General features: G+C 38.4%; 1 protein-coding gene across 3 annotated transcripts in view; it reads left to right on the top strand.

Annotated features, from left to right (window-relative positions):
• The window catches only part of DCLK1 (doublecortin like kinase 1), a 237,329-nt gene that overhangs the window by 67,262 nt on the left and 142,858 nt on the right, over positions 1 to 27,209 (top strand). The window lies entirely within an intron of this gene.

Below are 27,209 nucleotides of genomic sequence, written 5' to 3'. Positions count from 1 at the left end.
GACATGGTATTTACTGATGGAAACAATGTCCTTCAGATTAGATCTGTTCACTTGGAGGCTAGAAAATGAATAATGAAGAGTCCATGGCCATTGTTGTCAAGGCACTGCTGTGGTGAGGTTTTTTGTCCTGGTGTTGTTTTTGTGTTGGAAAGAGAAGATTGGATAATGGAGCAGCACATTGTGAGCACAGCACATAGCACTGTGAAAGGTGCAATACTTGCTGATGGTGCTTTTGCTGGACCTATATTTCTGTCAAGTAGGTTGTGTTCTGAACTAACTAGGGCTGCTTTCTTGAGGGAATAGAATAAAGCAAATAAGCATCCTAAAGCTGTTGAGATGTTGAGCAGTTATTGTAACGGCTTTAGTTCAAAACTGCGGTGAAGTGCAAAATAAGTACTATTTTCAGCGTCTTTTGAACCAATAGGAGGACTTATTCTGCAACAGAGCACAATGATTATCTGCTAAAAAATGAGGGGATGTTATCCATGGGTGCAGAGATGAAAAGACCAGAACGATCTGTTGTGGTCACCTATCCCTAGTCTGCTATGTAAAGCAGAACAAAGGGGTTTAATGTTCTCATTTTGGCTCCCAGTGTTGCAGCTGTATTTGAATAGCATCCACTGTAGCACAGAAACTGATATTTCAAAAGTTTCTTGTGATTGAAAAATCTGCCATAACCCATGGCAGTTGCTAAAAGTAGCTTAGTATTTTCCTTTGTTGAGAAATATATTGCACATTTCAATCTGAATTTATCCAGCTCTAGCTTGCAGTAATTTGGCTTGATTAGCTCTTTGTCAGCTAGAAAGGAATTCCTACTGGTCAGCAGCACACTGAGCACAGAAGACAAGGGAAAGCCTCCAGCTCTTTCTCCCACAAAGCAATTTGCTGCTCCTCAGCTCTGCATACTGCTCCACAATACTGTTGACAGGGTTTGCTGCTCTTATGCATCCTTCTGCTCAAGCCAAAAGGGATGAACTGGAGACTATTAAATTACTGAGCATTGTGAGCAGTAGTCAGGAGTACAGAATCTCAGGGATGTTTCTGATACGTGTGTTGCCTTGTACCAAATATGTATTTGAGAAAGGGAAGTTCCTTAAGGAAAACATTTCCCAATTAACTGGAGATATGGATGAACAAAATTATAGATCAACAATGATTAGACATCTTTCCTTCTGTCATGTATGTACATGGAAGGTATTTTTAAAATCTTCCTGTATCAGTTTGTTACACAAATATTTGCTAGTGGAATATACGGTGTATTTCACAAGGTTCAGGAATTTTAGGAAATATAAATGTGTACCTTGCTGGATGAAGGGTAAATTAAAACCTAATTAATAATTTTAGAATAATTGTACATAGATTATAATCAAGTCCTAAAAGAAATCCCAAAAAGCTGCATAATTGAAGAAGTAGTGCTCACAATATTAAGAGCATGTGGAGTCTCAAAATGAAGAAGGGTAAAAGAACTTAATGAACTCTGTTCTAATGCTACCGGTATCAAATCTTTTGATAGATTCAAGTAAAAACTTGTACATGAAGGTAGAAAAGACTTCCTGAAGTTAGACATTGGTATTTGAAATGTTTAGAAAATTATAAACGTCAAGAATATTTCATTATCATGAAATATATCACAACATGCTTTGTTGTGAAGATTGCATAGCTGTGTAAGTTCTTGCCCCTGTTCATCCCCTCAGCTTCTGTGGTTCAGAGTGGTTCCATAGTTTCACTGAATAATCCTGTTTACATATATACGAAACTGAAAGAGTCAATACTTTCTAAAAAATGTGCACTTTTGTGGATATTCTTTCAAGAAGTTTAAGTTTTGCTGCAAATGAGTTGTGGACATTTTTTAATTTCAAGGACAGTAAAGTTACTGTTGAGGAAGTGGAGAGTTTACAATAAATTATCTTTCAGTTCATATTTTAGAAGAATTTTTCCGCTATAGATAAAAGTAGCCTTTGAAATGGAACGTGACATCTTCTTGCAGACTCAAGCTTCAAGCCTGTACGTGTTCACGGGGAATTTTCATTCTGTGCGAGATTCCAATACGTCAGGGCCTTGTGCTTAACTGGGACAAAATATCAATCTCATTTGTGGATGGAGCACTTCAAAAACATTGCCACTGTTTTTGTTTAAAATATTGATGAAATGCCTATGTTCTCACAAAATGTTTTAGTTAAACCAAATCCTCATTTCCCAATGAGAAAAATCTGAGGTTTTGTTCAGCATGTTTTACACAACAGCACAAAACACTGAGTTAAAATCCACTTTTTACAGTAGGAATTAATTTTTGCATGCATGACAGAACTGGATTTTGGTTACTTAATGAGAGTCCCTCTGTGATGAAAAAAGAATCATTCTGTTGCAAAGTCGTTGGCTTGCAAAACTAATACGACCAGGTGACCATTTTGCATCCCTATTTTTAGTCCTTCACTGAATCGATTAAGATAACTGGGTCCCTTTGGTTAGGGATTGCACACTGAAGCAATTAATTTTCCTGAGAGTAAAATACTGCAATGTGTTCTGTTAAGAATTAAGTAAGTGGTACTAAGGAAGTGGCTCAGCACAGAGACACTGGGAAGCTGTTGGGAAGGCAGAGGAGTAGGACCCTCACCATTAGACTTGTGTGACAGAGATATGGAGAGAGAAATGTGATCACTTGGTGCTCCTCCTGGAGGGTGTTCTTGCTGAAGGCACCACTTCAGCAGTCGTCCACAGCAGATGTACTCAGAGTTGTGCCTGCCATGTTTGCTGACTGAAAATACATTCTTTGTATTCTTTTGTCTCTTAAAGCTTAACCCAGCTTTAAGAGGGCTTAACCCAGCCCTCCTGTGATCTGGGAGAGACACTGAGCACAGCACAGTCGTGCACTTGAGGCTGTGCTCTGCCCTGAAGTTTGGTTATGGATTATGGTTACAGGGCAACAGTCAGCAACAGTTTTCTGTCAGGTGAAGGGAAGCTGTTTGGGTAATTTAAAGCAGCTTTAGGCTTGAGTTTTAACTAATCCAGCACAAGTCAAAATTAACAACTAGGATTTTATAAAGTGAATTCAAACCATGCTACCATTCTGTTTTGGAATGTAACCATTGTAGCTAACCCTGTCTGGTCATATTGTGCAGTATAACAACATCCATACCAGAACAGCTTCTTCATTAACTGCTGTCACAGAACAGTTTCAATGGCAGGATTATGCTGTTTCTCCTATTTAAAGAGTCATTCAGGTGCCAGGAGCTTCTGCTTCTCTTGGCTGAAGGCTTCTCTGAAAACTTTTATTTTTTCTATTCTATTCTACACATTTTTGCATGCTCATTTTACCATATCTACTGGGAAACCCTAATATCATCAAACATTATGACAGCTGCTCCTTGTGCTCTTCTCTAGTCCACAGAAGGAACATAATTACAGGACTGAAAATCGTCGATGTTCAGGGACGATCTCCAAAAATGGCCTGTCATCAGATCATTGTAGATCAAGTGACTTTATTGTAATTGCAAACTGCTGTTGAGGACTTCTGACACTCTTTAAATTACCCTTGCCTGTGTAGTAAGGGAACCATATGGTACTTGTTTTTGGTGTAGTTATGAAGAATTGATTATCTTTCAAGCTACATCTTAAATATTTTGTTTCAAAAGCTCAAAAAAAAAAGTCTGATCCACCCAGTGGATGAAATTTAGTTAGAATCAATTCAACAGATCCACTCAGAAACAACAATGTAACTTTTGATTACAAAGCTGGTTTATTATTCTAGTTTTGGGTTTGCTTTCCCATTAAAAGATACTTATTAGCATGTTGATATTGAAGTGTAATAATATGATCCAGCTCTTCCACCCACATGTATCAGAGATTGGGCTATTCCTACCTCACCCTTCTGTTGTTTAGATGAGTTTCCCACTGTTGATAGGTTTGTAAGGTCTTTGATAGTTCAAGACTTTGCTGAATTTATTTTCCATATACACTTAATAGTGGTATTTCTTTCTGGATGAGTCTACTCTTAAATCTTAGAAATTGTGTCAAATTGCAAGGTTTAGATTTTTGGAGTCTTGGAAAGATGATGGGCAGTTTTTTTTAAAAGAAGCTGTATGGGGTAGAGGTTCTAAGTGAATATTCCTCCAGACTTATATGCGAAGTACCTGCTACCTTTAATTTATTAATATGTTGCTGTGATTCAGTGCTATCTTTTGGAAAGCCAGACTGTGGCTTTGCAGGGGCATCTAGATATCTGCACAGTTTAGCTTTTGATAGAGTAAGAGGCAATTTTCCCTCAAACTCTCATAACCAGAACAAGTTGCTAGTTTTCTTTGAAGACCTCTAGGGTTTGAAGGGACTGGTGTTTTGGGTTTAGACCAAATGCAAAGCGTTTCCTTGGCAGGACTTTTGGAGATGTGTGGGACTGGGAATGGCACCCAAGTTAAATGCATAGCTGTTTTTCAACAACACAAGTGACAGTGTTTTGGACTGAGTAGAAATAAGGGCAGTATTTCGACAGAATAATTATAATTAAAAGTATATAATAATATATAATATAATGCTTTGAAGCAGGACTGTGTTAATTCTTTGTGCTTCTTAATATTCTCATAAACTACACTAAACATGACTGCAGATTAGCTCTGCTGCAACTTTCTGCTTGCTTTTTAACCTAATATTCAGAGTCTTTCCGTGGCAAAAAAAGCAGAAGTCATTTACATATATAGTGCTTAGAGAAGATGCTAAGGATGGTTGCATTTTGTGAAAGTCTTACAGACCTCATATTTCGTGGTCTAGTTTAAAAAGCAGCCACCAAGCATAGCTCAACCCCAAGGGTGAGGATACGGGGTTAGTGATGTTACCTAAGTTACACAGTTGTCATTACTTCAATATCTTTTATGTCTAAATTCACTGTGTTTTATTTTCTGTTTTAAAAAATCCCAACAACTTGTCACATTTTTGTCATTGTTTTAAATTAATGTTTTTCTAGGTATTATGTCTTTTATACTTTAGAACTGCTACAGTTGCAGCTGTAAAAGTGATGAGTATGGCTGTACCCCAAGTTACTCAGGGAGTTGCAGAAGTTGATCATAAGCTGCTCCTGTGTATCCATTTTAAGACACTAATGTGTTTTAGGGCTTTGATGTCTCCAAATTCATCCAAAGTCTCTGTGTACAGTGGTAGTAGAAAAGTCCTGGTAGACTATTAGTTGTTCAAATGTATAAAGATGTGAGGTCTGCTAATACATGTTTTTATTTTTGCCTTGTGACATGTTACCCATTTGTACTATCGGTCACTGTTGACTAGCCTAGAAAAATTATATCATTTGAGTCCAACAGAAATAACACTATCTTTCAAGAATCCATAAGCTGTAGCTGACTAGTAAGAGTTTTTAGGGTTTTAAGACTTCGTTCTGGGAACTGAGCATTTTTAATTGATTTTGAAAGGTGCTATTAGAGAGTAATTACTAGTGGAAGTTCCAATTAAAATGGATGTTTCAGCTCTTCAGGCTTATTGTAGGAGGCAAAGATATGGAGGAGGGAAGGTTGTATTGGTAATTAGTATTTTTTTGAAGACTATAAAAATGGATCAAATGCTTTTAGAGAGTTGCATACAGCAAGTTTTGTAGTATTTGAAAGAAACATAGGCTGTATACAATGGCACTTTATTTAAAAACAAATTTCAGTGCTGCAGCACTAATTAGAGATAAATACAAATAGGATATGGAACTCAGGATGGTTAATTCTAAAAGGAATCTTGCCTTAAAACTTCCCCAAATTGCTGGAAGCCATTGTCTGATGAGGGGGTTATTTGAATAATATTTTCAGGACTAGGCATGTATAATGAAAGATTGAAGAAAGAAGAAAACGTGGGGGAGAGGCAGAACAGGAAGGATTCTGTGCAGAGTTGCTGACAAGCTTTAAGTGGATGTGAGCAGGTAACAGGGGAATAAGGGACTTGGAAGAAGGCCTTTAATGTGGATTTCTCTTTGAGATAGCACAGTAATCCAAGCCAAAGACCTTCACCTCTGTGATCTTTCTCTGTGCAGGGGATTTGTCTCTGAGGTGGCAAGTTCTTAAGGAATTGGACATTGGACTAATGAAGTCTAAAACAGTTTAGTTTGGATTTTGAAGTCAGAAGTTCAGACTGGGCCAAGATTAAATTTAAGCTAAGCCTGGAGTATGATTGGTTTCAAGATTTTAAAGATTCTTAGATGATGTGAATTGGGATCACTAGGAGAAGATTCTATACCAACAACTATGTTGAGAAACTAGATGATTTTCACTACAGCAGTGTTTCATTAACATCACCTTTGAAGCTGCAGTAAAAATTGTAACAGCCAGTGAAAAAGAAAGCCTTGCAAAAGAAAATTATTGGCCTCTATATTAATTAAAAAACTAACTGTTCCTGACTTACATCTGCCTTTATTTTCTTTATCTTCCCCCTCTTTTATAGGGTTTTTTCTTTCAACAGAAACATCATCCTGTACATCTTTTTGTAGGTCCTAGTGGTTTTGTAGGATTTTTGAATGTAGAACGAGTTTGCAGGAAGGGATGAGCCAAGCCTTCTTGGTGCTGTTAGCCAAATAAAACTTGTTTATAAAAATTTTCTAAGGCATTCAAAAAGTTACGTATCAAAATAGCATGTTTGCATTGGCTGCCTTCTTTATGAAACAAGGCTTATTATTAACGTTCCTCAGTCTATGGAAGGGCTTGAGTTGATGCTGAGATAGGTGAAAGTTTAGGTGGTTTCACTTGTTCTTTGACACATCTTGATGTTCATTCTAGGAACACAGAAAGTACTTTTACTAAGCTATTGATTAGTTCAGTTTACTGCTTCAAGCAGTATTTGTGCATGTTCTGTGGAGCATTGATGAGAAGTAAGTCCATGGCAAGGTGAAACCAGCTTCCTGCCTTTAATGAAAAATAGCACTATAAGTCCTGGTCTCGCGTTTTCAGTTTCCCTCGTGCTTTACAAGATCAAGAGACATTTAATATAAAAAGTGTCTGCTTTCAGAAAGTTGTTTTTTTGGTAAATCACAAAGCTGGGCAAAATATGGGAAACTTCATGGCATATACTTCCTCAATAAATAAGTTCATCTGTCTTTTTTTTCCCTAGTTAAAATATTGTGTGTATATATAAGGTAATCTTTACAGACTGGGGACTGTCCAATATATTAGAATTTAAAATACTGTCATAATATAGAAACAGTGGTTGCATGGATATTTCTGGTTCAGTGCAGTGTAAGGTTTTTTTTTTTTTGCCTTTTCTTTTAGATGTGGGGTTTTTTTGCCATGAACTGATAATGTGAAATGGATGTAAATTGTTCTCAAGTCATATTTAAGAATGCTGTTCTCTGACCAGATCCAATTTTTTATAAAGCATAATGGAGGTAGATTATTTAGGACCACTTTTTACAGTGCTCACCTTTACTCTTTACTGATGTGCACAACCCTTAGTGCTTTCTCCAGGGCTGTCCAGAGTGAGACAGAGCATATTACTTCATGGCTGGGTCAGGAACAGCAGTGTTGTCCATGGAAAACTTTGCATAGCAAAAACCATCAGCTAATCCAAAGTTATAATAAAATAAAAACATACTGTGAATTGTAATTCTTGTCTAAAACTCCTATTTTTTTTTTCCCAGTTAGTTAAACAGGTTCTGTTCTGGCATGTGGCTTTGGAATGTATTGTTCAGGCTGTTTATTAAAGCTACTGTTTTCCATAATGTTAATGAGGTCTACAAACTTAAACTTTGGAAAATTTTAGTTTTTCTTCTTTCTGAAACCAAATAAAATCACAATTAAAAGCAGTTAGCTGCTAGTTGCTGTCAACTGTCATAATCTCTGGAATTAAAAAATTCTCTTCAACTTTCCCTAGTATGTAAAAATCCAGAGTAAAACAGACACTGGGATGTCATCATGACAGCTGACACCTAGCACAGTCTCAGGTCATAGTGCTGTCATCAACACCACTGTCCATAGGCTTTTTTCTTGGCTGAAGCTCACCTGTCACAGTCAAATACATGGAATATATAAATCTAAATGTTAATTGGAATGTTGTTTTCTTCATCTGATTTTACTGGGTTAGTCTGAGTTACCTGGCATTGTTTTGTTTAATAAAGAAGATACAAATGAAATATTTGTCCTTCCTACATCTTCCCTTCCTCGGCAACTAAAGTAAATGCTGCTGCAGGATAATGTGTTTAAATTACATAAACACTGTTCTTCATCTGGTTAATTTTACTTCTCTTCCCAAATTTGTACTGATCTCTTCAGTCCCAGTTTCTGCCTATAGGTAGAACTATTTGTGACTTCCACTTTTAATCTGCAAGGTAGTTAATGAATTATGGCTTACCATCTAAGAAGTGGGAAAACAACTAGAATAATTGCTTGTCTGCATTACTGGGGAAAGGTCTTGAAACGTGTGCCAACCCAATTTAAGTGCTTTGCTGGGCATGTTGTCACAAATACACGATTACTTGATGTACAGCAGTGGGTTAATGATATGATGTTGGGGTGTGATTTGTTTCTGTGTATTTGGTAGCAGGGGGCTACAGGATTTTTTGTAAAATGCTGCCAGAAGCTTCCTCCATGTCCTACAAAGTCAATGCCAATGGGCTCCAAGATGGACCTGTCCCTGGCCAAAGCCAGCAGCAAAGTAGTGCCTCTGGATAAACAGAGTTAAGAAAGCTGGGGAGAAGGGTACATAACTTCATCCAGAGAAAGGAGTGAGAACATGTGAGAGAAACATCAAGGCAAGAAGAAGAAGGTGCTTCAGGTGCCAGAGCAGAAATTCTTCTGCAGCCCATGGAGATCCGCAGAGCTGAGATCCTCCTACACCAGTGGAAGACCCCACGCCAGAGCAGATGGATATCTGAAGGAGATCTGTGGGAAGTTTGCACTGGAGCAGGCTCCTGACAGCACCTCTGAACCCATGGGGGCAGTGTGAGCCTGAAGGATTGCACCCCATGGATGGGACCCACACTGCAGCAGTTTGTGAAGAACTGCAGCCTGAAAGAAGGACCCATATTGGAGAAGTTCATAGGGGACTGTCTCCTGTGGGAGTGACGCAACCCTGCAGCAGAGGAAGAGTGTAAGGAGTCCTCCCCCTGAGGAGGAAGGTGTGGCAGAGACAATGTGTGATGAACTGACCAGAACACCCATTCCCCATCCCTCTGTGCTACTGGGGGAGGAGGAGGTAGAGAAAGGGAGATAAAGTTGAGCCTGGGAAGGAGGGAGTGGTGTTTTATGATTTTTTTTTCTCATTATCCTACTCTGATTTACTTGGTTATAAGTGAAACTAATTTCTCCAAGTCAAGCCTATTTTGCCTGTGACAATAATTGATGAGCGCTCTCTCTCTGCCCTTTTCTCCCTCTATTTTCTCTCAGCTGCCCAGCTGAGGAGGGGAGTGATGTAGCAGTTTGGTGAGCACCTGACATCCAGCCAGGGTCAACCCACAACACGGAGCATGGCTTAATTTCAGGATCATGCTGATATGCCAATTGTCTTACATTCCAAGTGACAGCAGCCAAATGCTTTTGAAATACAGGGTCAATACTGTAATGGCAAAAGGATTTTTCTGTTCAATTCTAGCACAAAGATTTTTTTAATTTGTAGAAGTCAATGGGATGATGAAAAATGTAAATTTATTTCCCCAAATTTTAAAAACCAAACTAAATCTACTTTTTCAAGTATATTTCTTTGGGATCATACAGTGCATTTCAGCAGAGGGACTTTTGGTAACCATCCAGAAATCCAGCATTGCCACTGTTCTTCTCTAAGTTCTTATGGGTTGCAAAATGTGTGTGAGACACCCCTCTACTCATAAAAATTCCATTTCATACCTGCCGAGGTCTGTTAGCCAGAATGCAAGTGTCAAATATATTAGCGTGCATTTGGGGAAGAATAAATCACCTTCCAAGAAGCAAAGAGATATTTCACTGTATGTTGCCTGTTCAAAACTACTTGCTCCATCTGTGCAATTTAGGAGGGTTGATCTGATTTTGGCATGCCGTGTACTCTGTGGCATCTTGCAGGGTGTCACATTGCTTTTGGTGGCTCAAAGAGTAATGTCACTGGTAGGAGAATCGTCGTTATTTTTTTTATTTTTTCAAAAATTGGTCTGACTCCATTTGAATTTTATTCTTAACTGTTGAACTTTATAAATTGGTAATGTGCTGCATCTTGAAAAAATCATTGGAATAAACTGGTAATTTGAAAGAATGATAAATAAAAAAAAATAGTAAATAGCAATTTAAAAGTTAAATAAGAAAAGATGGCCTGTTAGTGCATTGGAGGAATTTGTGTAATGGCAGCAATTTCAACTAGAATTAGAACTGTAGTAAAAGAATGTAGAAAAAAAAAATCCCATTAACAGGATTCAAGAGACAAAGCTGTTTTGCTGACATGCTCAAAAATGTACCACCTTACAAGATGTCATAAGTCTCTTACAGACATAAAGGATATTACATTAGAGACACTTAAATTTGCCATAGGAGTAAAAAAAAATCAGTAGAATCTGTAGATCCTCTCTGTCTGTTTAGAAATGCCTGTATTTCTGAAAGCACATGTCTAAATTTTTTTTGCCTTGGGGATGTCAAGTGCTCTTAAAGACTGAGTTATGTAAGGAAATGATTGGGGGTATAGCATGGAGGACATGGATCCTAAACAAGGGAGACAGAAATTGGCAGCAAATAGAGACAAACCCAGCAGTATCATATGGAGTATTACCTGGTTAACACTGGGATCCTAGTATAGGATGAAGGAAAAATGCTGTTGCTTAAAACAGCAAATGCAGTACCAGTGAGTTTATATCCTTGGAGTGTTCCCCTGTATGAGCACTGATAGGAAAATGTAGTCAATTGATAATACTTAAGTAAAGAAAAAAAAACACATTAGGAGATACAGAAGAAACATTTGTCTGCATTAAAAGACTGTTCTTTTGGAGTTTTTGGTTTGGTTTTTTTTTCCCCCACAAGATTTTCATGTTATATTTTAGAGGTGTTTGAAGATTTTCCATTAGGTTATTGTTACTTCAGATGGGAAGGATTGGTCCTCCTGGATGTGCAGTTTCTGTTACAGAGATAGTTAATAATTGTTCAGAATATGCTTTGCAGAACTTCAGGATCAATACTGACTTCTAATTTTCCACTTTTGCATCAGCTCTTGTAATGAGAGCAAAAAGAGGTGATAAAAACCTATATTTCTTTATGTAATGTGCAGCTTTCAAAACTATAGCTGTTTTAAAGTTCATCAGAGTGCTTTCCTGAGCATCTCTGCAAAGGGACTGTATAGTGAGGGTGATGGTTTCCCATGAGAGACACAGTTCAGCCTGAGGGGCAAAGGTGCACGTGCAGGACAGGTTTTCAGCAAGGAGTGGCCAATAGAGGACACTGCTGCAGTGAGATCAGCTGGCACTACATTGCCCTGCCTCAAGACTGGAGGAAAAAAAAAAAAAGTTACTGTCCTGGGCTGTAAGAAATACTTATTAAGGCCATCACGTACCTGAAACCTTTCTGGGGTAGGGCAGTGAGTTATCTGGGAGAGAACCCCTCAAGTACTTCAAACTGTGAAGGTAGTTGGGCACTGCAGGCAGGGGGATGGCATAAGTTGGCATTAGGAACTGGAAGTGGTGGCTGTGGAAAGGCTGGTGGGAGGCTTTCTTGCTGCTCTGATGGTGATGCCTAGGACCCCTAATACAACTCTCTTTTCCACTTTTCCTGTTTAAAAAATCATAGATGTTTCTTTTGTGCTGCCACTATTCTGAATGACTCATGAGCTCCCTCTTCATACCAAGACTTGTAGCCTTTTCTTTCCAAGTAAAATGAGAACAGTTTGAGTCCTGTTCTCTGAAAAATCATCTCTACAAAAGTTTGGGTAAATGTGAAACATAAGCTTCCTGTTGGCTGCAGATGCTTTTTTTATTGCTGGGGCTTATTCAGTTTCTTTACAGACGTGCCTCATAGGAACACTTGGTGCCTTCATTTTCATTTGTATATATACCCTAGAGTAAGTTAAAATGCCATTGCATTGTTTCCTGATCTGTATATCTGGAATTGTTTAAATAAGTTTTACAAAATGAATACTACCATACTGAGTCCTTTCTTTAAAATGAATAACTGATCTACTTTTAAGCTTTTCTGTCTGTTTAAAAAAAAGGTATTGGTGAAATACAAATTAATTTTTATCTCTTCTACAGCCCGTTTGTACAGTGATGTGTAAAGAACTGATGAGAACAAGGAAGAGAGAGTTTGGCAGGAGTAATTTCAGTGGACATCAAAAGGCATGATCAAAAGTGGAGGAGGCATGGAGATGGGGATGGGAATTCCAAGACTGAACACAGTCTTGTTTCCTGCTTTTGAATGTCGAGAAGGGCAGAAAATAGACCAGTAGCTGCAAGAGAAGCCAGGAGGTCTGATTTTACCTACTTTTTCTTATTTTGGTCTTTTTGGAATGCCCACTTTAGATACTAACACCAAATCCTTCTGTTCACAGGAGGTTATGTTTGTTTCGTGCTGTGTCTAAACTCCTGCCTTTGGCAGTACTCCTTAGGGAGGCGTCTCCATCTCACAACCAACTGGCCTTGGAGCAGGAAGGCAGTGATAGCTGCTCACCTCTACTTCACTGTTCCTGCCTTCTCCATTAGACCATGCTTGCCCCTGCCTCCTCTCTCTTTTCTGTTAAACAGCTTGCAAACTTCCTCTGTTTAACCTCTACCTTGGTTACTATTTTTCCTCAGAAAGAGAGCAGTACATTTGAGTCTTGTATATTGTCCAATTTCATTGTAACTGCATTCATCCTTTCTGATTGTCTGGATTCACCTTGGTATCCCCTATCAATCCTCTGCTTCTTACCTTGCTACTCAGCTGCTCTATACCTTGTCATCTTTCAGCTGTTGACTGCTGCTGCTTTTGATTCTCCTTTCACTGGTTATCCTGTAAGGATAATTTTTTTCCCATTTAAAGCTCCTTGTTCAATATTAGTTGAAAAGCAATGTAATACTCCAAGTCATTTGGCAAGCCAGGTTTTGGCTATTGAATTATTAGGAAAAAAGTTGTTTGTTTTTTGTTTTTCCCACATGGGAAAATACAGAACAATGATAACTTAGAATGTAATTTTGAAAATTGCATTAATTTTTCTGAACAGTGAATGTACTCTACCAGAATTGAATGTTTCTGTGATAGTGTTTGAAATACACCATTACTGAGATGTGTGCCCTGTGCCAAGCACATTACTTGTAAGCAATAAATCAGCTTATCTTCAAACAAATTAAATCTGACAGCTGGCCTTTCATCACTCCCTATCAAATGAACATGTCAGACTGTTATACTCATTAACTCCTGCTTAAGTCAGGATCTGGTCTGGGTTTCATATGAAGTGAAGTCACGATAGCCTTTTAGCATCCATTCCTTAAGGAAGTTCCAAAGGTTTCTCCTTCAGAAAAAAAGATTTGAAATCTCCTTCCTACTCAACCCAAATTCCTTAACCCTGGAGACAAATCTGTGGGGCTGTTGGAATACTTTGGTGGCAGAGACAACATGGAAGTTTTAGTAAATGGTACAGAAACACATATATCTTGTTGTTGTCCACATACATGATTTTAGCATTATAAATTGCGCTGTTTAAAGAAAAGTTAAAAAGAAACTATTTTGGTAGCCAGCCTCTGATTTTTGAACACAGAGCAACTTGAACTGAGGTGTTTTAAATTACAATATCTGTTACTTAAACACTGGGTAAGGACATATGGATCAATTGCCTCCTTTCTGTCAGCATGTGGGAGGATGTTAAGGTACATGGATATAGCTTCCACAGATGTCAAGAGGAAGCAGAGAGCCCTAAGGAAAGCATTTCTAAGGAATGATCTGTTTTATAAAGAGTTTTCAGCTGAACTGTGCTGTATGTGGGTCAAGCAGTATTTACTGTGCTAGATTTTGGACAATATATAGTTTAGTCTTTCCACAAACCATTTATAGACTGAACTGGAACACAGACAGATGAGATAAAGAAGTGGAGTATAAACAGGGCTGTCAGATTTTCTACCATACAAGTAAGACTTGCAGAACTAACTGCTATCTCACATTTCCCTGCAATGCTCTGCACTTTTTTTGTGGTATTTTTTTGACCTTTTTGCTATCACTTGACTCAAATTTAATCACAAGTATGTGGTGCAATGTGTGAGAAGATGCCCAAGAGGTCTTCCGATAAGTCTAGAGAATAAAAGTATGTTAAAATTTAGTGACTTGAATGCAATGAAAGACCATGTTTATCCCTGGCAGAAGCCCTGTGTTAGCACGAATGAATAATATGTTGTTGATCCAAAAAATAGAGGTAAGAATGAATTAAAAATAAAGAGACAAACAAAGCTGCAATTAATTGCTTGACTTTTGTGAAGTTTGGTTCCATATTGTATATTTTAAAAATCTGAAGTTATTTGGAAATTACAGCTCAGAAATAAACAGGCTTAGGTTATTTTATTCTGTTTATGACTGTACCATTTCTTGTAAATTAAATATGTAGTATGAATTGCCCATAATTGCCATCTGAACCCTCCAAGTTCAGATATCTTTTTAAGGTTAATTTTTGGGAAGTGCTATGTGCAAGTCATGATCTGAGTTAGATTCAGAAGGTTGGAGTAATAATTAGTTGGATAAGTAAGGGAGCATCATGGAAGGAAAATGTCTGCTTGGCCTGTAATGAATGAAAACCTGAGAAACAGATGGCAGGAGTAAGATCAGATTCATAATGAAGTCTCAGAGGGTTCTGTGCTGGGACTTCATTATGCTCATAAATGTCTGAGAAGAGGGGTCAGTGCTAGGCTGTCATTGTGTTTCCCTTTGGGAAAGGCTATCTTAGAACTTGTGGCAAAGATGTACACACGTATTTCATGATATTAAACAACTAGCCAGAAAGAAACACCAATACAACTTAGTGTCTGCAGATGAAAAGTGATGCACCTAGCAAGGCATATGATCATTTCTAAATCAGCTACTTCTGTTCAGGGAAAAAAAAAACTCCTGAAGTTAAAATGGATTGTATTTTAAAAGCCTCAGCTTCAACACTCAACAGTGGTCAAACGTACAAATGGAATGATAAAAGTGGTTTGGAGCCAAAACAGCAGATGCTGCTGATGCCCACAGCACTGGAGTGCCATGCACACTCTTCAGGTAGTGTGTGCAGTCCTGTCCAGCTCTGTTTTTTCCCTGATGTACAGAGAAGAGTAGAGAATATGGATAAAGTCCCTGCAACTTAGTCCGAGACAAGACTTTTTAACATGGAGAGGAAGGCCAACAGAAAGGAAATGGAGTTGGGGCCCATACAGCCACAAATAACGTGGGAATGTTAAATAGGGAATTTCTGTTTGCTGTTTTTCATCACATGAGCAAGAGGTGATAGATCTCAAATAGAAATAGAAAACAGTTTTTACACTTAATTGCCAAGTGTAATGTCACTTCTCATAAAAAAAAGATAAACCCTTAAAAATGTCACTAGATTGTAAACTCTGTGCACTGCTAATGCATGAGCTAAACCTGTGTGACAAGCTGAGAGAGAACTTTCACTCTGAGCTAGCACAATTGATAATGTTTTTCAGTTCCTTCTTAGTTTCCATCTCAGCTTTAAATTAAAATGTTATGATCATATAAAGGTCATATGTGATGTCTGTTATTTAAGCTGAAGAAATTTGAAAAGCCATGAAAGTTAGCTTGGTATGTATAAGCAAGTGTATGTGTGTGTTAAAAGTCCATTTTCTATTTACAGAAAAGACCAGAAATTTAATTTGAATATAAAGCTACTTTCTCTCAGCGTCTGAACTCTTGCCATAGTTATCAGTTTTAGTGTTAGCAGCATCAAATAGGTTTAGACTTATTCTTCAGTGATGATAATCAATCTCTCTGAGAGATTATTTGTCTCATTAGTGTCATCACAGTGGAAATGCATTTTTTTAATTGAGGTGTAAAAAGAACAATTCCTGCTCTTAAGTTGTCACAAGCATGCTAGCTCAGGGGATGCTGCTGTTGTTTGTGCACTCTATGACAGAATGATCAAACCCTTGGCTCTGGTCTTTCCTTTTATTTTAAAGATAACTATAAAAAGGAACCATGCAGGGATATTTGATGTATTGAGAGAAGGGAGACCAAATGTAGAAACAGACTCTGACTTTGCAGAGTATGACAATTATATTGAGTCTATAACAGGTCTTTTAAGAGATGTAATAAATATTTTCTAAATCTTGTTATTCTAAATCTGTGTTTTACTGGAAAAAAAACCTTGTGACAAAAGATAGATCTCGTTGCACCCCATCCTCTTTATATCCAAAAAGTTCATTTTGTCAAGAAAATATAAATGTAAAACCAAATTATTTTTGACACGAGGCAAAACAAGAAGATTGTCTTTGCTACAGAGAGTGTAATCTTTATCAAAAATCTCACAATAGACTGATTTGGAGGTAGACATTTCTCTGCACAACAAAATTTGGAGCATCTAGAGATCTAATGACTCAGAAAGCTGCTTATGTCTTTACATTTCACCAAGATAAAAAAGATATTTGAGCAGAACTCCTGAGTTTCTATTTAGGCTTTTGAGTTTCTTGACTGCAAACATTCTTATCTGTGCCAGTTTAAAGATATGTCGTAAATACCTTAAGTTTTGGCAGGATTAGAGGGAGAAGGATATTTGTTTTCCTGGAAGTGGAGAATTGTATTCATTTTTCACGTGCATGCTATAGGATTGTGGGAGAACAATATTTGAAAGGGCTTCAAAGGGGTTAGTGGCCTATTGAGACAGACTCCCTTTTCCAGGGCCAGACCAACTCTTGGAATAGGTTTGTCTAAAACTTCATCCTCCAAGAGATCCTGCAACTTCTCTGGGTAGCATTTTCCAGTATTTTACTGTTCTTGCAGCCAAAAAGTTTTTCCTGAAGTATAACCTAAATATTCCTTGCTTATCATTAAATTTCTTCCTGTCCTAGCAGCATATCTTTTCCCCATGCAGTAGTCCTTTCTATATACAAATGTTTATGACAGTCATTTTTTTCCACTCCAGACTAAACAACTCTGATTTGCTCTATTTTATCCCATGTGTCATGTTTTTTATACAGACTCTACAGCATCCCTTGTCCCTGGAACTCTGTTGTTCATAGCATTAAATTGAAGTCTCCCTGGAATGCTTTTTGGTCTGAGCTATTTAGCCCATTCCTGCTTTATGGAAATGTTTGATTTACTTGTTTAGATGTCACCTGAGGGTCCAGAATACTTAGAAATCTGTAGAACATGATTTGTAAGGTGCTTCTTATTTATTATGCCTATCCTTGTCTGTCAAAAATTTTAAAGAGCAATGATTTTATTCTATTTGTTTTGGGGTCAGTGACTGAAAAATAAAAATTGCTGTTAAACGTTGAGCCTAGCTGCCAGTTCCTGTGGATCCCTGCTGGAAATCTGTTTTCAAGGTAATTTCCCACTTGCAGCTACTATTTGGGAGCTGTTATCTGCCATCTTAATCCAGTTATTATGTGCATTAGTGATGCTGAATACTGCTGATTTGTTAAATCAGAATGCCATGCTATAACAACTCAGGTATCTAAGCTACATTTGTCAGGTGCATCTATGTAGTTATATTAATCAGCCAAATTGTTATTTTATCAGAGAGTAAAACCAGGTTTATTTGACAAAATAGATTTTTTCCACAGAACTGCATCGACCAACACTCATTATATAGTAATCTTCTAATTCTTTATTTCCTCAGTGTATTACATTTATCAGGAGAAGTGTTAGGCTAATAAAATTTGTCTGTCAGTGTTATTTGAGATGACATTTTGTTTTTGGTTGTTACCCTTCCAGGCTTTAAAAGATTCTATAGCAGCCAGAAGTTTATATTTCAACAAGATAGACTATTTTGTAGTTTCATCTAGATTTTTGGATAATACATATCCAGCTCTTCTGATTTTGAAAGTGTTGGGTTTTTTTAGGGTGTTTGTTTGTTTTTTTGGTTTTGTTTGGTTTTGGTAGGGTTTTTTTTTTTTTTTTTTTTTTTTTGGTAAAAGCTAGCTCCTGATACTCACTTCAGTTTTCAAGGGACTGGAACACACTCTGTTGTGACTTAATGCAGTAGCTTCTCTGCCACTTCTGAAATGGAGGATAGATAAACCTTTTTCTGCCCCTCTATTAACAAATATGCCCTCTTTATCCATAGAGAACCCATACTACTGCTTTTTGTCTCAATTTGCTTAATATTCAGTATCTTGAGTTGTTGGAAATGGGAATTTTCCTTTATCTTATTTCTTTACTGTTTGATTTGTTTTTCTTTTACAGCTACTATTTCTTTCTCCTTTCCATTTGTGTGATTTGGTAAAGGAAGCTTTAAATTGCTTTTGTTTAACCATGAAACTAAGGATTGCTTTTAGCCCATGTTATCTCAGTCATCCAACTCACAGGTTCTGGACAACAAAACCCCCTGTTTTTTTTTTTCCAATCAGTTATGCCTGTAGTTATGGAAGAAATGTGTAGCCACTGTCCTGTTCTTTATCCAGAAGACAAGCTTAGCATTTGGCTTTTTTTTTTTTTTTTTGAACACGATTGCATAGAATGTTTTAAAAACAGAAGCAGTGAAATGCTGTTGGTTTCAACAGAAAGTCAGGCATACATTTCCTGTCTTGAAGTGTGGAAAAAGAAAAGCTCCGTCACTGTGCAGTGATGGAAAAGGGTATTGTTCATTCTAGTGGAAGGGAAGAAGGAGAAAATGACAACTCAGAAAAAGTCTGATTCTGTACTGATCTCTGGAGTATAAATGTTTGGGTGGCTGGTGAGGCAGACAGGAAAAGAGGCAAATGAGGTTGAGCTGCTCTGAAATGTCAAATGTACCTGGAGAGGTCCTGAATTAGAATGCCACTTCTTGGCATTTTATCTGCTCTTCTAGAAGAAATATTGCAGGCAGGGAAAAAAGAACAAGAGAATGAAGATGCTTTTCAATAATGCTTTGTTGCCTGCAATTATGTTTCTTAATACTAATTATTTTTGTCTTTCTTTCTGTGTGGAAGTAGTAGTAGTAGTAAATGTGTATTTAAATACATATTTTCAGTAGGGTTGATCAGAAACTAGAATTAGGGATGCAGTTAGATTACCTAATAAAACTGACCTTGGAGTTTCCCTCTTCTTGGAAAGGTTTGTTACATTGGAAAAGACCATAGACGAAGAAGTGTGCAAAGAAAATTGACTGAGCCTCTCTTAAGATATAGATGATCGAGGCCCTCCCAGCAGACATCCTAAAGTTTCACAGATACATAGAAAGCTCCTGTTGCCAGTGCATAAAATAGGAAGCTCATATATGAAAGCATTCAGGCCTGTAACACCTCTATGACTTTTCCTCGAAATGCTTGGCTGAGATTTTTGCCTTGGAAAGTGGGAATTCTATGGCACTGTTTCACAAGTTAACTATTTGAAAACTATCAGATGAACTCCATAGTCCTGCAAAGGCCTGTGAAGGGGAAAAAGGAAAAAGGAGTCCTTTGGAGGCTGGAAGGGCATAAGACACCCTTCTGCTGTGGAGCACCTGTCCCACAGGACAGTCCTCGGTGCTGCTCTGGGGCTATTTCCAGGTGAACTGTGATGGGACGTGTTTGTCCTTCACAGGCACCAACTCGGCACATTTAGGAACTTTGGAAGGGCAGAGAATTACCAACGTTTAAGTCATTTAGCATGCCCTCCTACAGCAAAGTATTGTATATTCAGCTGGAATGGTGGCTCACTGACAGCTGCTGAAAATTCACAGGTGTTCCCTGCGTCTTTAAGATACATAATAGTAATTTGTCAAACTAAAGTCAGAAAGTTTAAGTGGTTTGAATTTATCATTTTCCATGTACACACTGATATGTAGGAGAACTCCTCTGACTTTGTCTTCCGTATCCTACTTTATTAACAGTTTTGTGGTCATAGAGGAAAAACAATACTGTGCATGATCAGCAAATCCTATCCAGATCCAGCTGCCTCCACCCTCATCCACAGTTTTACTGTTGCATGAAAATTAAAGTTGACAAATGGAATCAATTTTGCTCTTACTTCTTCTAAAGGGTACCTTTTGGAAAATATTATTTTGACACTCATGTGAAAGCATCAGTATTGGTCTGCTCTGCTGTCACAAGAGCACACAGTAGAGATTTCCAGAGTAGTTTTAAATTTACAAGGTGCCATTGGAAGCAGTGTCTCTGCAGCAGCACAGACTCATCAGGGGCTACTTTACCATCCCAGGCAGTCACTTGCTTCCATAGGAGAGGCATGTCCTTCTTTTCCATGGCAGACAGTTGTGATGCTGTGTGCTGCTGGTTCCTAGCAATTCCTGTTCACCTTATTGTGCTATCATGCTTGTTAAAATTAAAGAAGTAAGAAAATGCTTTTGAAGCTAAATAGTTATCATTCAGGAATTTAAAGGGCTCTAAGTTCAGAGTGAATCAGTTAGGATCCAAATATTGTGGTTAATTCTATCAGAAAATGTCATGCTTCTCTACCAATGTATCAAGATGTAGCTGGGAGGCCTTACTGATATTGAAGTGGAAATGCATAAGAAAAGAAATACCTAGTGCATATGCTTTTTTTTTTTTTCCCTAGATTGTCTCTCAGTTATTTTAAACCTCATTATAACTGGTAAATTGCATAACACCATGCACTGCATGAACTGAAAGGGTCTGTGAATACAAAATGGCAGTCAAGTTCCATTGCAATCAGAAATGCTGTTTTTAGGCCTGCTGAGTACAACTTCTCAAAGGTTTTCCGTGGTTAAAATGTGATTGCTATAAGTGTGATGGTAGAAGCTCAGAGAAAGAAGTGAAATTTCTTCTGGCATTGCTTGAAATAGGCTTAAAATACTCCTGCTGGACTGTGCTGGGAGTTGCAGGATTTTGTGTCAGCTGCTTAAATTCTGTTCAAGTTTAACTTAGTGAAATGATCTTTCTCACCACTTCTGTTACCTTTTAAGAGTAGCAAAGTCTTTACAAGAAACAGAACTGTTGCTTCTAATATCCCTTGCTTTGCAAAATGTTGGAATTTTGTAATATTCCTCAAATCACTCTCTTCAAGACCCTCTGAGAGTTTGGTAATGAAGCTAGAGGCACTATTTTCTGAATACGTACCCCTTCTGTAGGAGATGAGCAGCACTCTAGATTCCTCCAGGCCTGAAGATCTGCTGAGGCACCTACACAGTCTGAAAACTGCAGCCTGTTCCCACAAGGCAGAGGAAACTGCAGCATTTGTACTTCTCTCCTGAAGCCTCCAGCTGCCCTACTCAGCCCAGTGGTAACCACGTCTGGAAGGGTAGGTCAGGAGGATTGCTTTATAATCCAGCAATACAAGGGAAATGGAGATACTGACAGAAGATCAAGATCCCAGAGAGGGATAAGTGACTTTCTCTTAGATAGCTGGGTCAGAAGATGCGTAACAATGACTCTGTCTGGTTTCTGATATGGTGAAACAGCCAAGGCCAGAACTGTGTAATAGACTTTTTCCATAGAGCAAAGTGTTCAAGTTTTGAAGCCACTGAAGATCCCTAGGCTGGTTCAGGGCTTTACTTGGGCAAAACAGGGAACTCTACCTCTAAGTTTTCAGTAAATTGTGAATTAGTAGAAAAATAAATTCTATTATTATTCTATTATTAATAATGAATTCTATTAACCTTTCATGGGTATAATAATCAATTAGTAGATTAATTAATAATCAAAACTCAACCTGTGATGCATGTAGTTATGGTAATATGGTAATAGGAAACCTTAAGATGAAACTGCTGTTCTCTCCCAAACACAAGTGAACACACATTTATATTATTCTTTTGTTCCCTTGCCTTTGTGTCTGTAAAGTTACTGTGGCTTATATCAGAAAAACAGTCTGCAAAATTTACTTAAGAAAATAGAGTAGAACTCTCCCATTGCATCAAAACATCTTATGAAACTTTGGTAACATTCAAGATTAAATGACAGACCCTTTCTTTCTTTAGTCAACCACAGCCCACAAGCCAGTCCTGTCAATAAGGTCTGGGTGAGTAATCACTAGGAAAAGTTACCAAACCTTGGATTCTTCATCCAGAAAGATTTTGGCCTTTGCATCCTTTTGTGCTTTTGAAAAGTGATCTTACCCCCTTTATCACTTTCTACCTCCCTCTTTGACCTTCTTGCTCCTGTCTTTTACCCCATTCCAGTTCTGCACCCTTCAGCACTTGCTCCAGGCAGTTGTAAGGACAGAAGCAATCCCCTGGTGCTTGGTTAGCTTAGTGATGCTGTTTTAGCCACATCCCTTTATGGATGTATCTGAATGCTCTGCAAAGTAAAGCAACAGAGGAAAACTGGCCTGTTTCACAGGCTCTTGTTTTCTCTGACAGAAGGTAAAAAAGGAAAGATGAGAGGAAAGGCATCTGTGTGCCTTACATTTAAATGATTCAGGCAAGACTGAAGCTCTGACAGGGCAGGACAGTTGCCAGTGGGCAGTAGGGCAGAAGCTCTGCTTTGATCTTGTTGGACTGACTGGGATTCTAGAAAGGAGCTGAGAATCAGCACGGAAAGATAAGGACTTATTTCTGCTGATGGAAAAATACTACCTAAAGGAAATGAGATGACAGAAAGGGGCTATAGATTCTTCATGTTGAGTTTAAATGTTTGAGCCTGATTGCTTGTTAGGACATTGCAATCCAAAGATTTTTAAAAAAAGGAAAAAAACATAATTGCTCTCTCTTGTGGTATGATTACCTTCAATTTTGTGATAAGATGGCTTTGCTTTGAATAATTAAGGTACTAATTGTACTCCTGTGCCTCTCCTTCTTCCTTGTACCCTGTGGTGGCAGAGATCAGCCTCGCAGATAGTTGCGGCTCTCCTGCTGCGCTGCTGTACGGTGAGCGGGTAGTGGCTGCTGTACAAAACACAGGCCATAGAGGGAGGAAGAGTGGTGGAGCTTTCATTTCCCACATCTCTGCATGATCCCAGCCCCCTGGTTGACAGCGCACAGTTGTGTTTTGATTGTATGAAATGAGGAGGGAGATAATGCAAAGATTATCAGGCATTCACTGGAGCTGCAACATGAAGGGGAAAATAAGTGCAAATGGCTGAAGGGTTAAGTGTTAAATCCAGGATTTCTGTATGGTTTAGATACTTGTTTGAACTCTTCACCCTAGGTTTCCTCACCCATTCTTGTTCTCTGTTTGTCTTCATTCTTGTGATCTGGCCATCCATGAGATACCATGGCCATCTTCTCCTTATTCCAGACAGCCAGAGCAGTGACGGTGGTGTGCTGGCTTTCTTACAGGCAAACACCTCTCCTTAACTTTGGCTTCTGAATTTTTCTTTCAATGAAGCTAGAAGGAGGTTGGAGCTTAAGTTGTGCTGCTTCATTTTACGTATATATTGCTGACAAAGATCCTTAAAACATGTTGGATGCAGTTTCTTTTTTGAGTTTTGTACATATTTTGGTTTTTTTTTAATAACAATTACATAAATAACTGTGCATTAAATAGCCATTTTTAATTCTCTATGCTGTCTAGTGTTGACTCTTACTGCTATTAATAGTTCATGGGTAAATGTGTAAATGCTAGAACTAGTCTTTAATTCTTATAAAGTCATTTCAGAGATGTTAGCAGGCATTATCTCCATTTTATAGAAGGATCAGAGGCATGGAGAGATGAAATGCAGTGTCTCAAACATCCAGAAGGGTGTGTCTGTACCCAGGCTCCCAACTATGCAGCCCTTTTCACCAGTCTGTTTAACAGCTCAGCTTCCCCGTGTTCAGTCATAACACCCTCCTCTTCCCTCACCATCTCGTTTTGTTCACTACATACCTGCCAGCTTTCTCAGCAAATGAAGAAGGGTTCTACAGATAACTAAGCTTTCTTCATTATCCTCTTCAAAAGGACAGCAGCTTGGGGCATGAGGCAGTGTATGATCATGTAATTAAAGTCTGTGTGGTGTTCATTCCGCAGTAGTGGACTGTGAGGAGCTGCAACTCCCGGCTCCCATTCTAATGCCGCAGTAACATCTGGTGGCTGGAGCAGCAATTGCACATGGAAAAATGGATTTTCAGTTCCTTGAGTTATAGAGCTGGGAGGGGCACATCCTCCTCAATATTCCTTTGCACTTTCTGGGGCTGGAAATTGCCCTGTGGAGGCAGAGGTAGAAAAAGACATTATTATATTCAAATACGCTTCTACAGGATGCATATTTGAGTAATGCACACACCCCATAAAATCTGAGCAAATTGGAGTTTTCATAGGGAGTGAAATACTGCTTTTCTTTGACCTTGGTGTAGTCCCTTCTCCAAAATATTGAAGGGCTAAATCTTCCTTATATAGCACTGGAGTTGTTTGGGTTATATCCTGCCTGGCAACAGAGAAATGGCTGACTAGCAGCTGCTGAAGATTTCCCTGCTGTTTTCTGGACAGATACTGATGTGAAATGATGGCAAATGGTTTAAGGACACAACATGATCATTAAAGAGGATGATCTAAAATGCTATATATATACCTAGTGCAGACAGCTCTACACGTTGCATAAATTCTCCTTTCTGCAGAGAAGAAACCAGGAAAATCAGGTTTCATGAGACCAAAATAAGATCTCTTTTCAGAAGAGAGTAGTAATTTAAAATCAAAGTGATTCTTACTTGCAGTGGTACCATAATGGTGCTTGGTCCATTCTGTTTACAGTTCATCATCTAACAGGTTGGAAACTATGAAGACTATATGTACATTCTGAAAGTGCCCAGCAAGCCTTTTAGCCATGAAGGTTGATTTCACAGCTGACAAAACACAACAGTCAGAAGCTGTGTGCTTGGCCCCACTTTTACCTGGTAAATGTGGATTGCATGAGTGAGGCTTGTGATTGCACTCAGAGGAATGTCACACATTTTGAGCTTCTCTCCCCTGACTCCCTGTTGGGCTTCTGCCACCATGAGATGACAGGAAGGTTACAAGCCTGGTTCTTCCACGGGCTTTAGGACAGTAACATAGGTAGCCCTGACCTTTCCATCATACTGCAGCTTCTTCCACAGTTTTTCAGTTGAGAGATCCCTGAGTCCATTAATTGCTGTCAGGTTGTGGGGGGAAGAAGATAGGAAGCAAAGAAGAAAAGTACATTAGGTGCACTAGATATAATACTGGGGAAAGAAATTCCACAGTGTGGTTCTGCAGATGAGCAGTTCCTACTTTTGCTATGTTTCTCCTGTTTTTGTAGGTTGGGGAGAAGAGATACTTGAGTCTTTTTCTGCCAGGCAGACACTGGTAGAAGGCTTTGGTAGCAATGGCCCATAGTTTTGACGGTGCTGTTCACAGAGTTTGGCTTCAGGTAGTGGCAGAATGGCTTTACTGCGGTGTCACACAGATGCTCTGGGGTGTCCTACCTGCCTTGTGGGGCCGTGTTGTTTAAAGATTTTCAGCTTTCAGTTAACTGTGCTTGGCTGAAGTAGGAGAATAAACTCGTTTCTCCCCATGTAATACAAGTTCAACTCAAATCGGAGTTTCTGTGCTTGAAATGCTGATTTTTGCCCTGGGATCACAGTATTATACAACTTCACAGTAAAAACTCTGTTCTGTTGACTTCAGTTATTTCCTAGTAGGAAAAAACAATAATGTTAGTGCAAGCTTCTTCTGAAGATTATGTATTCTTGCTTTAGTATCATGCTGTTGAACAAGGCCAAATAATTTCTTTGATAAACATTTCATATCTTTTTCTAGCTATAAAGTAGAAGATTTAGGTTCTCCTTCAGTGCTCAAGGAAAATTAACTTCCTTGTCTGTGTTATGCTTTTTACTCAACGCTATCCAAACTCAGAACACTTTGTAAATGTACAAAAAGTATATCTAACTCATTGATTAAACCAGAACAAATCATGTGGTGGCTTCTGGAATGTCTGCCTGAAACTGAGCTTGGAGCTGAACCTACAGGAGTTTATTCCTAAGCTTAGGAGTTAAATCTATATAGCCCAAATGCTACAAGGGTGTGAACCTTTCTTCCCTCTTGGGACTTAGTACATTAATTAGTCTTTTATGGCTGCTAATTAGTCCTTCCTGCATCTCAGTTTCCCATTCTGGACGTTTAAGGATGTGATTTTCCAACTTCGCTGTCACCTTAGAAATAATCAGTTATATAAGTGTATGTCCCATGAACATTGGCTCAGTTTTCAGATTTTTTAATGCTCTAAGGTATTTTAAACAGTAGTAAAGGATTATGTTTGTTAAATGAATTGAAAGATGCAGATTGCAAAAGGTCAAGTATATTGAGCATGACAGCAGCTATATATAAAATAGCTGAAAATAATACCAGAGGAAGCTGTCGGACAGCAAAGGTTCATTCTGCGCCAGATGAAGTAGGTGGCTACAGTGACTTTTGTGCTGAAGGATCATGTATGATCACTTCTTAATGGGTTCAGAGTGTCTTGTGCTGTCTACCTGCAGAGTTACATCTCCATATCCAGTTGGGGAAGGTTAAGGCTGTAGCAGGTGATGCACACAGCAATAGGTTTATAGAATGTGTGAGAGCAAGCAGAGAGAAGTTGCTTGCAAACATTACACTTAACATCACACTGTCCTTCAGAAGATCCAATATACTCTACAGTGAGTTCACAGCAGTCATTTTGGCTCAAGTAAATATCACCAAAAGTTTAGATCTTTTGTGTGTTTATCTTAGGAAGATAAGTTACAAAAAGTATTGCAAGACATTTTATCTGAAACACCCTGTTTCATCCTGGGGTTTCTTATTTTTCTTCTCAAAAGAAAAGAGCACGTGTTTCACTCCTTGGTGATCTAGCTTGATGCTGGAATCCTCGCTGTGCTGAAAGGTTTCCATGGCTTTGTCTATCTTCCTGTTGCTTTTACTGCCTCTGAAGGCTACAATTTGTGCTGGTGGGTGAAAACACACTGGCATGGTTATTATGAATCTGTGCTCAGAAGCAAATGAAAAGCATGATGTAGAGAGTATCTCCTGCCAAATAAGAAAATAGTTAGGTTTGAGAAACAAATCCATTTTCTGACAGCTTGTGTCCCAAATGTCTCACTTCAAACCCTAGGCAGTTCTAGGCGTTAACTGCTGTGAATTACAATAATGGACAAATTCAATTTCAACTTCTACTTTGAGTTCAGAGTAGAAAAACTCTCTAAATTAAATGTGGTGGATCAAATCCTCAAAGGTTTGTAAAGGCTGGGTAATGGTTAACTCTTTCTCCTTTCTGCAGCAACAAAAATAACCCTGGAAAGTTCATTTTTGCAGATAAGGTCATTTAGTAGATGTCCTACTC

The sequence above is a fragment of the Vidua chalybeata genome, chromosome 2 (genome assembly GCF_026979565.1).
Source record: "Vidua chalybeata isolate OUT-0048 chromosome 2, bVidCha1 merged haplotype, whole genome shotgun sequence".
Lineage (NCBI taxonomy): Eukaryota > Metazoa > Chordata > Aves > Passeriformes > Viduidae > Vidua > Vidua chalybeata.
This window is presented reverse-complemented; position numbering and strand designations above follow the sequence as displayed.